Here is a 15,206-nt window from a genome sequence, read left to right on the forward strand (position 1 = left end):
ATTTGCTTAAATTATTTTAAAACAAATCCCAGACATTATATAATTCACCTGACAAACTTTAGTATGCATTTCTAACTAAGGACTTAAGGACAAAAATCACCACCTTTATTACTTTAAAGAAAATTAACTAATTTCTTACTAATGTTATCTAATTGTTCCCCAAATGTTATCTGTCACCATTTCTCATTTTGGGAATCAGGATTCAGTCAAGGTTTACGTACTGCACTGTGGGCTGTTGCTTTTGTCCCTGTCGCTTTTTTAAATATAGGAAAAGACTATCTTGCCACCTCCTCCCTCCCTCTCCTGACCTTCAGAAGAGAGCTTGTAGGATGTACATATCTGGGTTTGTTTCCTTGTGGTGGTGTTTACCTTGTTCTTCTGTCCCCTTTATATCCTCTAAACTAGAAGTTTTCCTTTAATCTCAAGGCAAGTTTAGATTCAGGTTAAATATTTTTTGCAAGACTATGTCCTAGACTATGCTTATGATTTGAGAATAGGCAATATAATTTAGAATTCTTAAGTTACTTTTAAAAATATAGTATGACTTACAGTTTGTTTGGAATTTATGAGTATATCAAGGGAGGGATGCAAGTTTGACTTATTCCAGTTGTGGTTGAAAACATGGTGGTAGTATTCTGAGTAGCTGACTTAGTTAAATTGGTATAAGTTTTTTGTCTATTTTAAGATTTTAAACCATGTGACTCTTGGGTAAAGTGGCTTGAGTGTTAAATGTTGCTGGTGGTGGAATTTTATTCAGAATGACAAGTTATCTGAGTTATAATGGTAAAACATGGTTCTGTAAAGATTTATTTCTAAACACATTAATTTAGAAATATGCATTAATTCTACCCACACTCAATAAATTTTAACAGTATTTTTCTGATAAATGCTTATGCTAATTTGAAGTACAACCATAAATCTACATACTCCCTCGGGGTGATAATTTTATATGTGCATTGTCTTAGAAATTCAGACATGTAAATAAAAATTCATATTATAACTGACTTTGCTAACTTAATTTTATATTTAAGTTTTTTCCCTTGATATCTTTCCAAGTACTTGTTTTATGTCTGGGAAAAATTAAAGGAGATTGGTGTGTATTAATGAAGACTAGTATGGTATATATAAAGTAGCTTTGATGGATGGCTGAAAGCTATCGTTGGCAAATCCCAGCATAGACTTAGGTTTAACCCCTTAGTGGGCAGCAATACTATTCCATATGTTACAGCTGGCCTTTTGTGAATAATAAGGTGCCTTGGATAGAGTAGTGCTTTGTAACTAAACAACACAGCTTTTTTCTCCTCCTTAAAAAAAAAAACAAAAAAACTAATCTGTAGGAGGATGAGGCATTCCTGGTGGCTCAGTGGTAAAGAATCTGCCTGCAATGCAGGAGATGTGGGTTTGATCCCTGAGTGGGGAAGATGCCCTGGAGTAGGAAATGACAATCCACTCCAGTATTCTTGCCTGGAAAATCCCACGGACAGAGGAGCCTGGCGGGTTATAGTCCATGGGGTTGCAGGAGAGTCAGACATGACTTAGCAACTGAAGAACAACAACAAATATATAGGAGATAGTGAAAAAAGCATGATCTTTGAAGCTAGATGAACCATAGGTGGTTTACTGGATTGCTGTCTCTTTGTAAAATGGGATAGTAATTCCTGTATTGTAGGGTTCATGCCAAGACTAAAGGTGAGAACCTATACAAAATAATTAGCACTGTGCTTGCCTAATAGGTGCCCCCAAAAGGTCCTTTTCTCCTTTCTTCTCTTAACCCTATTTTTAAATTCAACTTTCTGGAGCAGTAAATGAATGAAAATTTTCATTTGTTCCGAGTGTTTTAGAAATTGCTAATTTTAAAATACTTGTTATAGGAGTCCAGATAAGAATTTGATTTCTTTTTTTTAATTTTTATTTTTAATTGGAGGCTAATTCCTTCACCCTATTGCCTTAGTTTCTGCCATACATCAACACAGACTAGCCATAGGTATACAAGAACTTGATTTCAAGATAACCTTCATGTGTGGTTTGTCAGTCACTTATATGAAAACAACTAGACAGATGTCTGTATGAAATGTTTTGAACAAATAAATGAGACATTTTTAGATGGTAATATATAAAGGAGAAGGAACCAGAGAATAAAACAGATATTCTATTATTGCCATGAGGTTATTGCTAACAAACCGCCTGGTTTTAATGAAATTCAGTATGTTAAAAAGTCCATTTATTTACTAAATCTGTGAGACCATGAGCTACTTGGAAGACTTTCAGTTGAGTTTTGCTGGAGTGCGGTTTACAATAATTAACTTAATTTTATTTAGATGGTGTAAGTGCCACTCTCCAGTCATACGTGTGTGTTTATGAACAGGGTTGTTGCCAACCAAGAGTTCAGGCTTCTTGCAGAGGAGAGGCATCGGTGCTGCTCCAATGGGCCCCGGATCCTCATTGGTGGGGAGGACTCTCTTTATTGGCGTGTGCCCTGTTAATGACTCACGGAAAGGGAGAACTAATATATCCATGGTGCTAGTGATAAAGCGCCCACCTGCCAATGCAGGAGACCTAAGAGAAGCAGGTTTGATCCCTGGATTGGGAAGATCCCTTGTAAGAGGGCATGGCAACCCACTCCAGTTTTCTTGCCTGGAAAATCCCATGGACAGAAGAGCCTGGTGGGCTATAGTCCATGGGGTTGCAAAGAGTCAGACACGACTGAGCGACTTAGCATGCACGCACACGCATGCATGTTTTGAACAGCAGAAGTCAAAGAACAGTTTGGAGGCTACTTAAGTAGGCATATATGGGTGAAGAAAGACATGTTTTCTTCTACCAGCTGTTTCTAAGTCTTGGGGCATTTGCCTTTGTTAATGGCTTGTGCAAAAAAAGGTGTCAGGAAGATGGGGTCTCCTGCTGCTCCCTGCCCGGGTAGTACCGTTCCTATTTCCTGTGAATGACCTTGATTCTTTAAGGGTACTTAAGTCCAGCTGCACTGGAGTATTTTTACACTTTTTTTTTTTCCCCGTACCATGAAGTCACAGTTTGTTTATCCCTTCCTTTCTGAAATGTTCTGTTTAAGCAAGAAGGACTCCTTAGACTGTCCTGCTCTACCTACCAAAGTCAAGCCAGGAGGACTCAAAGGACATGATTTCCCCCTCCCGTCACGGAAAGAGTGAAGAGACACCATTGCTAGGGGGCTAGTGATTGAGTTCTAAGCTGATGGGATTTATAGACATTTGACCCTGACAGGGCTTCTTTTTTTGCTTTCTTCATTAAGAGCAGTCTTAGCTGGCTCAACTGAATGTAATATCCTTAAAGAGTTTTAGAAGTAAAAAGTTACCATGAAGGTGCTAACTGTTTGACAAATTAGAATCTGTTTCCACTTGTCAAAGGGTAGTGGAAGTCTTGCATTAATTTCCCCAAGAGTATTTAGTGAGGGCTGTCATTGTGCCCTTCTGAGTTTGAGGCCCAGCTCTGAGTCAGTCTGAGGAGATAAGTGCTTGCAGAGTCCAAGTGTGTGCAGCAGGAGAGAAGAGGAGGAAGGAAGGAAGGAGGAGGAGGAGGCAGGAGAGGTGGGGCTGGTAGCTGGCGTGGGGGTGGGGCTTCAGAGAGGAGATGGAAGATACCTAGCACTTGGCCAGGTAGGAGAGAGGGTGAGGGGCTTTCTCTGAGCACGCCCAGCAGAGGCTGGGAGGCATGAAAATACAAGTCGTGTTTGGGGTGCTGTTAGAGAACAGATGGTGCCTGGCATTTGGGTGCAGTGGCAGGCAGGGGAGAGCCAGATTGCAGAAGGCCTTGCTTGCCAGGCTAAGAAGCGTGGACTTGATCCTGTAAAGCAAGTGATAGCTGTCAAGGGTTTTAAAGCAGGGAGATGATGTAATCAGAGCTGCATGTTGGAGGAAAGCTTTGGCGGCTGTGATGTGGAGGGGAGGCTGGCGTGGGGACAGATGGATGGCAGGGTTCGCTGCGATGAGGCTTTTGAAGTAGGTCAGGTGAGAGCTGATGTTTGAGGCCTGAGTTAGAGGGAGCAAGAGAATGAAAGTCAGTTGAACATCTTTTATTGTGGATTTAGCTAAGAGTCGGACATGACAGAGCGACTTCACTTTCACTTTTCACTTTCATGCATTGGAGAAGGAAATGGCAACCCACTCCAGTGTTCTTGCCTGGAGAATCCCAGGGCTGGGGGAGCCTGGGGGGCTGCTGTCTATGGGGTCGCACAGAGTCAGACATGACTGAAGTGACTTAGCAGCAGCAGCTCCCGTTACATTCACAGAAACTTTGCCGAGTGCTGTTGTCCTTATCCTCGTTTTGCAGAGAAGGAAACGGGCTCAACCAAGCTTCGAATGCAAGTTGCCAGTCCTGGGTCACCAGGCTTTTATTTTTATTTATTTATGTAATTGTTTATTTATTTTTGGCTGTGCTGGGTCTTTGATGCTGCTCTGGCTTTTCTCTAGTTGTGGCGAGAGAGGGTTACTTTCTAGTTGCAGCGGATGGGCTTCTCATTGCAGTGGCTTCCCATTGCAGAGCACATGTTCTAGGGTGTGTGGGTTCAGTAGTTTTTGGCAAATAGGCTAAGTAGTTGCAGCTCCTGGGTTCTAGAGTGCAAGCTCAGTAGTTGTGGCACTTGGGCTTAGTTGCTCCAGGGCATATGGGATCTTCCTGCACCGGAGATCAAGCCCGCATCTCCTGTGTTGGCTGTCAGATTCTTTACCACTGAGCCACCTGGAGGGATGAAAACACCAAAGGGTGTGTATGGGAAGGTGAGTTTTGCAGTGGAGTAGATGCTGTTTCCAGAAAAGAAAAGGGCTACATGGCAGCAGCTTGAAGGCAGAGAGCAAGGCTGCTTCCAGGCTGGGCGGCGAGCGACGGATGGTGGGTGTTATCAGGAACTGAAAACTCTCAGGACAGGAAGGGCATTTCGAGGCCTCTGTGGGATACCCAGCTGGGAATGCTCAGTGCGCAGGAGGAAATGGGGTATCTCAAGCGGCATCCCCGCTTCCCTGTAGAAACTCCTTCACGTCCTCTGGATGGGCTTGGAGTAGAACTCCCATAGGAGATGGATAACAGCCCTGGCTCCTGTAGCTTCTAGTTCCAGAGCAGAATTGTCGTGCATGCAGGAATCACTTGGGCTCTGCCTGCACATTTTCAGGCCTGCCTGAAGGTGGTGTTTCACTTGGTCTGGAGTGAGGTTTGGCAGCTATGTTTGTATCAAAATCTTGGGGTGAGTGAGGAAGGGTGCAACCAGAGCCTACTTTTGAGGATGTTTGACTCTGAATGGCCTAACCTGTCCTTTGATTTTACTTCTGTCATGGAGCTTTTGAGAGCTCCTTGAACAACATGGCTTTGATCTCTGGTGAAAAGGAACACCAAGGAAAATTGCTTGTTTTTTTTTTAGGAACTTACTATGTACATTCATATTTAGTTCTGCCAAGGATGCTTTTTAGTTATTTGGATTCATACACAAAAGTAGCAAGCCCTCAAAATTAGATTTGGGTTGTTTTTTTTTTTTTTTTGCCTTTTAAGCAGACCTTTGGCAAGAAGTTTCTAGTGAAATTAGATTCTGAGTATTTTTCTTGTTTATGAAGAAGAGGTTGGAGGAGGGAACCTGGGATGTGGAGAGTGAGGAATAATATCACAGGGTTCTTGGTTTGCCTGGGAGTGGCCTAGGTTGTCACAGATGAAAAAGTCGCCCAGTGGGGATCTGATGTATAGCTTGGTGACTATCATTAATGATGTTGTATTACAGATTTGATAATTAATGATGGTGTATTATAGATTTGAAAGTTGTTGAGAAAGTTGGTCTTGAAATGTTATGGCCACACAGAGACACAAATGGTAACATTGTAAGGGATGGAGGTATGAACTAACCTTAAAGTGGAAGTTGTTTTGCAGTATGTATCTGTGTCAAACCATCATGTCATATGCCTTAAACTTGCTCATATGTCAACAACATGTCAATAAATCCTGGGAAAAAAGACACCAAAGGACTCAACTCTTTGAAGTCTAGGTTTTAAACTCAGTCGGCCTACTGGCTATTACACCATTTGCTTTGTTATTAGTTTTGAACCCAGTCTAGATTCCTCTCCCCTTCCTCTCTGTCAGTTGGGTCTTTTTTTTTTTTCCTGTTGAGATATAATTGACATGTAACATTATATTAGTTTCAGGCTTGCAATGTAATGATCCAGCATTTGTAAATACTGTGAAATGACCACCAAAGTAAGTCTCCTTAACATCCATCACCACACATGGCTACAATTTTTTCCCCTTGAATTGAGAACTTTTAAGCTCTATTCTCTTGGTAACTTTCAAGTATACAATATAGTATCATTGGGACTTCCCTGTTGATCCAGTGGTGATGACTGTGCTTCTTATTTAGGGGAGGTGGCTTTGATCCCTGGTTGGGGAACTAAGATCCTACATGCCTCGAGGCATGACCAAACCAAACCAAAACAAAAAATAAGCCTCCACCCAGCTGGGAAAGAATCCGCCTGCAATGCGGGAGACCTGGTTTTAATCCCCGGGTTGGGAAGATTCCCCTGGAGAAGGGAAAGGCTACCCACTCCAATATTTTGGCCTGGAGAATTCCATGGACTGTATAGCGACTTTTACCAAACAGTACAGTATCATTTAGTCTCCATGATGTACATGACATACCCAGGAACTACTTATTTCATAACTAGAAGTTTTACCTTTTGACCACCTTCACCCACTTCACCCTCCACCCCTGCCACCCACCCCAGCCATGCCTTTTGTCAGTACAGGAGACTTTGAAGCCAAACAGACTGGGTTCAGGTCACAGCTTAGCCCCGCCGCATCACTGTGACCTTGGGAGATTTACCCAGCCTTCTTGAGCTGGTTTTCTGTGACTTTGGAAGGCTGGTACTTTTGAAGGGTGTTTCGGGAGTTGAGTGACGTCACACCTGCACCTAAACCCAGCCATACTCCCTGATCATAGCAGGGAGCGTGGGGCCTGGAGCTGTGCTTAATTCTGCACACCTCCAGGGCCTCCTCACCCCACTGGGCGGGTGTTCAGGGCTGACCGCCCACTGCCTTTCTTCACAGTCCTTATTCCACTTTTTTTCCTCCAGAGTTGGGAGGCTTTCTTGTCTCCATGGCCGGTAATAGGGGAGAAAGGGTTTTGGGATTTTGTTTTCAGCCCATGTATCTTTTCTGTTGGTATCGGTTACTCTTGGGCTAAGTTTTGCTTCTTTGTCTCCTCTAGTGAACAGGTTTGGGTTCTTTGAGTGCGCTGATTGGTTCATATTTCTTCTGTGTGGGAGGGAGGCGCTGCTCCTCTGGTTTTCCCACCTTTGCTAAATGCCATTTACTACTTCCTGTGTTAATTATGGGGCTTCCCAGCCGCCTTTCCTTAGTCTCCATCCTGGTGCAGGGAACGGCCGGGGTCCGCTTGCCCTCTGGCTCGTTTGTTCAGCCACTGGAGAGAGGCCAGTGAGCCCTCACTTGGTGCCAGCTCTGTGCTAAGTGCTTCTTAAATTACCTACTCGCATTCTCTTTTAAACCCCTAAAAGGAAGTAGGTATTCTTCCTCAGCCCAGTTTGTAGATGAGTTGGTGGGTGTCTGTGTCCAGCCCTGGGTCTCAGAGAAGGTCCACAGACCTGGGAACCAACTTCTGCTGTGCTGCCCTTCTGTTCCACCTCTCGCCCGTGATGGGCGTAGCTATCTGCAAGAGCGGAACTAGTGAAATGTAAATCCTTTAGGCGTGCTGGTGCAAATATCAGTTTCAGTGAGTGGCCTGGGTACTGTAGAGGGTGCAGAGTTGGGGGGCTGGGGAGGGAAACTTGGGATGTAACCAGCCGTGCTCACAGGGGGAGCAAGGAGTTAGTGGGATTGCAAAGAGTTGGACACGACTGAGCGACTAACACACACACACAAACACACACATACACACACCCCACCCCCCCACCCCCACCTGCTTACCAGAGTTTGTTCTCATTTTGAATGACTCCTGAAAGACTCTGCCTTCCAGTGTGCTAATTAAGTGCATATTTGTGGATGCTATAGACAAGATTTACTTCTCATAACCTTTTTGTTCTTTGCCATTTTAGTCCTACATTGCAGATTGCTTTTGGCTGACTTTGTTTGGGGAGGAGGACTGCGGTGTCCTTAGGTTATCCACAGTGTTAATGAACATGTCTTACCTTTCAGGACCCTTTGTTTCACCTCCTCACTCAACTCCCAGCATCCAAATATGTAGAAGAAAAGCATAATGGAGAGATCAAAGATTTTGGAGTAAAGTAGACTTGGTTTCAAATTTCAGCTCTTCTTTATGCCCTTGGACAGGTTTCTTAACATCAAGGCCCTCAGCTTCTTCATCTGTAAAATGGGAATCATTGTACCCGGGGAGAAATACTGTTTGTCCAGCACCTCTTCCGAGGGCTTTGCACCTAAGGGGTGCTCAGAAGTTTCCGTATTCATTTCAGGCTTGATTCAGTGGACATTAAATATAGTTAGTGTGCTAGACTTTGTACTGAATTTCAGCAGTTACAAAGATTTTTTAGAGGTGGTTTCTGTCCTGGGGAGCTTAAATTCTGGTGGTCAGGGCTGACGCATACACGTTCATGGTGAGGAGGTGCCAAGACCCAAACTGTGGCAGGAACCACGAACAAAGCATTTCCTGTGCCCTCAGGGCTGGGAGATCTTTCCTTCCTGAAGGAGGTTATTTCCAAACCCCCTGTTAAAGCACTGCGTGAGAATTAACCAAGGAAAGGAAGGTAGGAGGGGTGGATGCCCTATTAGCCGCACAAGTTGTGGATGGACGGTCAATCTGGGAGAATTGTGTGCAGCCTGGTTTTGGCTGGAAGCTGGAAGTACTGGGAAAGGAACCCTGAATCCTAGTATCTATGAAGGTATTGTGGGCCTGGAATGCTAGCCGAAGAGCTTAGAAGATATAATATTTTCTAGGATGGAGGATCAAAATGTAAGAGAAAAGACATGTGGTAAAAGTAGTGCTTAATAGTTTTATCAGGCATTTTCTTAGTGCAGAGTCTGATTAAGTAAATTTTGGTACGTCCATACAAGAGAGTGATCTGCAGATGTTAAGAGAACGAGATAGGTTTATTTGTGCTCTTAAGAAAAAACTTCCAAGAATATTTTTAAATGAAAAAAAAAATTCATAGGGTGTCTTTGGGAGTATGCATACAAGAGACTACACAACTATTGCCTTTGCGAGGGGGCTGGGATAGGTGACAGTCTTCCATTTTACTGCAAACCCTTTGTGCTGTTTGGCCATTTTTCCACATGCATGCATTTCTTTTTCAAAAAGAAAATACTGTAAAGAAATGACTAATGTTGTACATTATCAGGTGAGCAGGAAACCAAGTGACGGAATATAAAAATAACTTGTGTTAGCGCACTGTAACGCCATTATGCGGAATGCTAGATTATTTCATCCTCTGACAATAATACCATTCATGGGGGGTTTTAGAGTTTCCCACTTTCACATACATTATTTCAGTCAGAATTAATCACTTCCATCTGTGCTCTCATAGCAATTAAAATATTTTAAGAATTATAAATGTTAAATGATGCTCTGTAAAGTTTGGGAAAGGGGAGAAAAGAATGATATTACGTGTTTAATGCAACATCCGTGAATTTATCCCCTTGCTTTCTTTGCATATGGCTTTGTAAAAAATGTAATTGTGACTAAAATATACATTTACTTAGAGGCTTTTCTGTTCTATGTGATTTCATGCGTTTCCCCAGGTGTTGCGTCTGTGTTCTTGTCTTTTTGGATGGCTGCTATTTTGGGAAACCCAGCGACCCCTTCACCAGGGGCCCCCTGAATCACTCGCACTCCTGTGCACTGTCTTAGCTGTGCCGGTTGTCTGGATTGATGTTCACCCCTTCCTGGACCCTTGGAACTGGGATGGATGGCCTGTGTGTCATTGAAGCACAAGGCACAGAGAAAGGACTATTGTTGAAGGAACAGAGGTTCCTTTGGGGCTTTGCAGCAACATTTTGAGATAGAAATGGTACATACGGGGAGTTTACAGCCAAGGAAAGAGGCTAAGGGTAAGCTGTCACACAGTAGCTGCCCATAAGTGGCTGAACTCAACCTTGAATTCTGTTCTCCTAACCCCAGCCCGGCAGTCTTTCTAACTGTTCATGAAATCAGAATTTTCAGTAGGCTTTGCTGGGGAAAGAGATGGGTGGGTTCCATTGAGAGTCAGTGAGCAGGTTTTTGACCTTCCTGAGAAATTGCCTACTGTGTGTGCTGGTGATGAGTGAACTGGGTTCAAACCCCCAGTAGCATCTTTGACACAATTGTGTGGCCTTAGGTAAGTCACTTACCATACTTGGGCAGTAGTTTCCCATCAGTTAGAGTGGTGTATGTGGGACCTACCTCCACACGGCTGTCCTAATACACATTAGGCATATGGCACAGAGGAGCTCACTATTTTTTTCCCTGATGGTTTGATGAGAAAGAATGATCCCAGTGTTGGTAAGGGTAATGGTGAAACTGAGTACTCAGGCAGTGTTGAGAGAATGAATGGGGACAACCCTTCTGGAGGGTCACCTGTCAGCGTGCTAATTTAAAGCGTGACAGCTCTTTGACCCAGAAATTCCAGCTCTAGAAATTTATAGTAAGGAAATAATTATACAAACACATAAAATTGTTTTTACTGCAGCATTGCTTAATAGCCAAAAAGTGGGAAAATCAGATGTTTACCTCAAAAGGAGCTTGGTGAAAAACTTGGTCTCCCACACAATGGAAGAACGAGCCCTTTTGTACTTGGTGGGGGAGAGCTAAGTGGAGTGGTGTGGAGAGATGTCTTCAGTCTACTGTTGCAAAGTAGGCTACAGAAGAGTGTGATGTATGCCCTAATCACATTTCTGCTGTTTTCCCCTTCAGAGTTTGTATTAGGTAACTTTGAAACATTTAAGGGTCTGCCGTGTAGAGGTTCCAAGCTAAGGTTTGGCAGTGACATTCCAGACGTCTACAGCGTGTATTTGACAGTATCACTCCAAAGCATCCAAAGAGTTGTTAAGAAATTAAGTCACCATGATAGACAAAGCTCTTTAGATGGTTTGGGCAAAGTAATTCTCGTATTCCTGATATACTTGGTTTTAACTTTCTAGGGGCATTTCTGTCTCAGGACCATGGAGCTTAAACTATCAGTGGGTCCTAGCCTTTTATATTTCATGGTTTATAGATCACAGAATAGAATTTTGGTTTTGCAGTTAATGGTAGAAAGAGAACCTCTCTTTGTGGGGAGGGGAGAGTGAGTGGAAGGGGAGGAGAAGGACACAGAGAGGAAGAGGGTAGTATATTTTAGAATACAAACTTGGTTAGTCTTCACTGAGAATGAAAAACGTCAGTCTTGATGATCCTGTCTCAATTTGAGAAGTATTCATATTACGAAAAAGTTGAGTTTTTAATATTTTAGACTTGAAATCATTTTTAAAAAAAACCTGTTATAATATTTGTAATGTTATAGTTTGTAATATGTCGCAAAATCCTAAGTGTTTATTGCATTGGGACTTGAAAATATGCTGTAGATTTTTAAATTGAATTCTTGGCATCATATATGAATTATAAAATAACTATCTTGAGAAAAAACTGATTAGATATCTCTTTCTTTTTTTTTTTTTAAACCAGTGATACTAAAGGTATGTTTAAGTTTGTTGAAACACATGATATCACTCCAAGTGAAAGATAACAGGCTTAAAACTGGATGGAGCTGAGTGTGAACTAAAGTTTTGCCATTTCCAAACTGAGTGGCCTTTTACAAGAGTAATCCTTGTCTTGCTGGTTGGGAAGACGAAGAGATAACTTGTGTAAGACATCTGCTGCCTTGTCGAGTTAAATGTTAACAAACACTTGTCCCTCCTGAGCTCTTAGAGTCGAGAAGTCTCTAGGGGTGTTGCCCCTGTGTTTGTAGAAGGTTGTCCTGTAGCTGTCTTTGTATTTACACCTGTGTGGGATCTGGCCCCGGGGGTAGCTGGCTGGTGCGCTTGGAAAAGTTGTGACAAGCTGAAAGTTGGTCATTGTTGCCATTGACCTTTTCACTGTAATGGATGGTTACCGTGTGTTTGCTTGTGTCGACTTTAACAAGCACTTTTTATAGGGGTGGGCTTCCCTGGTGGCTCAAACGATAAAGAATCTGTCTGCAAATGTGGGAGACCCAGGTTCAAGCGCTGGGTTGGGAAGATCCCCTAGAGAAGGGAATGGCTACCCACTCCAGTGTTCTTGCCTGGACTTCATGGACAGAGGAGCCTGGCGAACTCAGTTCATGGGGTCGCCAAGAGTTGTATGTGACTGAGCAACTCACAGTTTTATAGGGATAAAGTATAAATTCCAATGTAAAAATGTTAATCTTTGAAAACCAGAGCTAGGCCGGTTATCAGCCAGTTGAGTGTTATCCAGTCTGCTACAGGCTGACCAGATCCTAATAGGTAATCCTGCCCCAATCCCTGCAAGCCCTTTGTCAAGAGGGAGGGACACTTTAAACTGAAGCTCTCCCTGTGGCTCTCATTGCTTAAAATCTTCCTTGGGTTTTTATGGAATGGGACGAAAAAACTTCCAGGTGGATGGAAAGACTACTTACTGCCTGTCTTCATTCATGCTGCCTCCTTCCATTGAGATCTCTCCTGTCCTTTAAGGCTCTGTCCAAGTCCCGCATCTCTCGGATGCTTCCCAGACAGCGCTCCATTCTGCTCCTGTATTTCCTTCTGTAGTGGATGTAGTATCACCGGCACCACATCCTCACCTTTTTAATGTTAGTCTCAGGTTACAGCTGACCTGAGGGCACTCCCCAGCCGTGCTTTTTGCTTGCTTTTCTCTGGTCCTTACCTAGATGTGGAGCTCCAGTACGAAACTTGTGATTCTGTTTCTTCCCCTTTCCCTGGTCCAACACCTTATGAGATTTTGAAAGAAGACACAGCAGTCTTCTGTCTTTTAGTTTTAATTAAAATGGAAGACAGAAGCTTTAAAAAATAACTTCTTGGGGTGTTTCCTTCCTTCATTGTTTTCTTTCACAGGTGTACATATATATTATGTATATATATGTTAAGTGATGCTTAACATATATATATGTTAATTATGCTTAACTTAACATAAGTTATATAAGTTATGTTGTACTTTTTGTATAGTTTGCTTCTTTTACATATACACATAAGATGCATATTGTCTCATATTAATGTGTTTTACAAATGATTTCTAATGACTCCATGTAATTCAAATTCCAGCTTATTGGTATAATTTTTAAACTGTCTACTTATTATCAAAATTTAAATAACCCTGCAATGAACATTCTCCTTCAATAGTTTTATTGGAAGATCTCCAGCAATTAAACTGTTGTAATCAACTTAACATAGTAGTTAAAAATTTTAATTTGTATAGTCTGTTCATTTTATTAGTATCTAGGTAATCACTCTGGTTCAGAACTATTCTAGGTGTTCTGAGGTACACTCAGAAATAAGTAGTAAAGTCCTAAGGATAAAATGAAACATGTATACCAATAGAAAGTGATTTCAAGTATTTAAATAGACTGTTTAGATAAAATAGGTACTAAATAACTTAGGCAGACCACTTATTTTCATCAGTGAATGATGGACTAAAAAAGTTGGTTGTATATGTACAATAGAATCACATTCAGCTTAAAGAAGGAAATTTTTTTACTTGCGGGAACATAGTTGAACCTGGAGGGCATTATGTTAAGTGAAATAAGCCAGATAGAGAAAGGCAAACACTGCGTGGTGTCATTTATATGTGGAATCATTAAAAAAAACAAAACAACAAACCTTGAGTTGGTAGAAACAGTAGAAAAGCGGTTGCTGGGAGATAAGGGAAATAGAGTTTTGTAGAGGAGTACAAACTTTGAGTTATAAGATGAATATTCAAGTCTGAGGATCCAGTATATAACATGGGGATTATAGTTGATAACACTGTATTGTATAATTGAAATCGCTAAGAGAGTAGAACTTAATATGTATTCTTAAGGGGTGAGTGGGGGAGGCAAAGATATGGTAATTAATTTGGAGGGGGAAGATTCTTTCACAAAGTAGGTGCACATCAAAACATCACCTTGTGCACTTTAGCTTATAATTGTATTTGTCGATTATGCCCCAGTAAAATTGGAAAAGAAAAAGAACTTTATGTAAAAAATGTATACAAATTTAAAAAACTAGTGTGTATGTGGGTGTGTATTCCTGGGTGAATGCAGACTTTGACATAGTAATCTCTGTATCACAGTTGTTTCGCATAACCTCACTGAAAGGGTTGAAGACAAAAAGGCGTGAGACCAAGTAACTTTGGAAAATGGTGTTTTGCTTAGACACTGTAAGGCTAAATACAAAAGGAACTGTACATTAACAATGTTCTCTAGTTGGTAAGGTTGTTTCTCATGGGAGTACAGGTTAACAATTCTGAAACATGTATTCAGAGGTCCAACAAATAAATGGATGGTGGATGGTGGGAGACAGCTTTCCCACTGTTGGAGAGAGAATTTAAAGTTAAGCAAGGGCAGAAGACTGCAGTGAATCACATGGTACTGGATTAGAGTTGGAGACCTCCTTATGTTTAGCTTAACACAGATAGGTGAGTGTGCATATCTGGGTTGGTGTACATATATGTATTTGTGAGAGCTTGGAAGCAATGACACCCTAGTAGCAACAGCATCCCCAGGTCTTGGTTTCTAAACATCGTTCTGCAATAAAAGTAATCCGGGCTTTTGGAGAAATGGATAATAACAGGTCTAAAGCATCTCGTATTACCAGAAAATAAGGAAATGCTCAAAAAACAGAGGAAGGGGGCTTGCCAAAGGGCATAGGGGCCAACCTCAATGAGCTCCTAATAGCCAAAGCCAGAACACTTTGAGCAAAAAAAATAGAGTGGTACTGCTTTATAGCCCAGATGAAAATAAATGTATATAAGCTTATGTAAGGAAAAGAGATGTCCTTCTTGTAGAGGAATTCCAAATGGTTTATGTAGATACTTACCCCTTCAGGAATGGGAGACTTAATTTCCCCCAGCTCTTGAGTGTGGACTGAATTTGGTGACTTGCTTCTAAAAAAAGAGATTATATAAAGAGTGGAAAGGTAAATATACAGTAGAGAAAACCCATAAACACTGACCTTAACCAGATAATCAAGGTTGGCATCACCAGTGGTCATGCTGTGAGCATGTACTCTTAATGTGATGTGATGAGGACACCTTACCTCCGTGGTTCCCCCTTCAGAACCAATCATCCCAGATT

General features: G+C 41.9%; 1 protein-coding gene across 9 annotated transcripts in view; it reads left to right on the top strand.

Annotated features, from left to right (window-relative positions):
- The window catches only part of TANC1 (tetratricopeptide repeat, ankyrin repeat and coiled-coil containing 1), a 241,804-nt gene that overhangs the window by 11,206 nt on the left and 215,392 nt on the right, over nucleotides 1–15,206 (top strand). The gene's annotated exons all lie outside the window — the stretch shown is intronic.

Source organism: Muntiacus reevesi, chromosome 3, assembly GCF_963930625.1.
Source record: "Muntiacus reevesi chromosome 3, mMunRee1.1, whole genome shotgun sequence".
Lineage (NCBI taxonomy): Eukaryota > Metazoa > Chordata > Mammalia > Artiodactyla > Cervidae > Muntiacus > Muntiacus reevesi.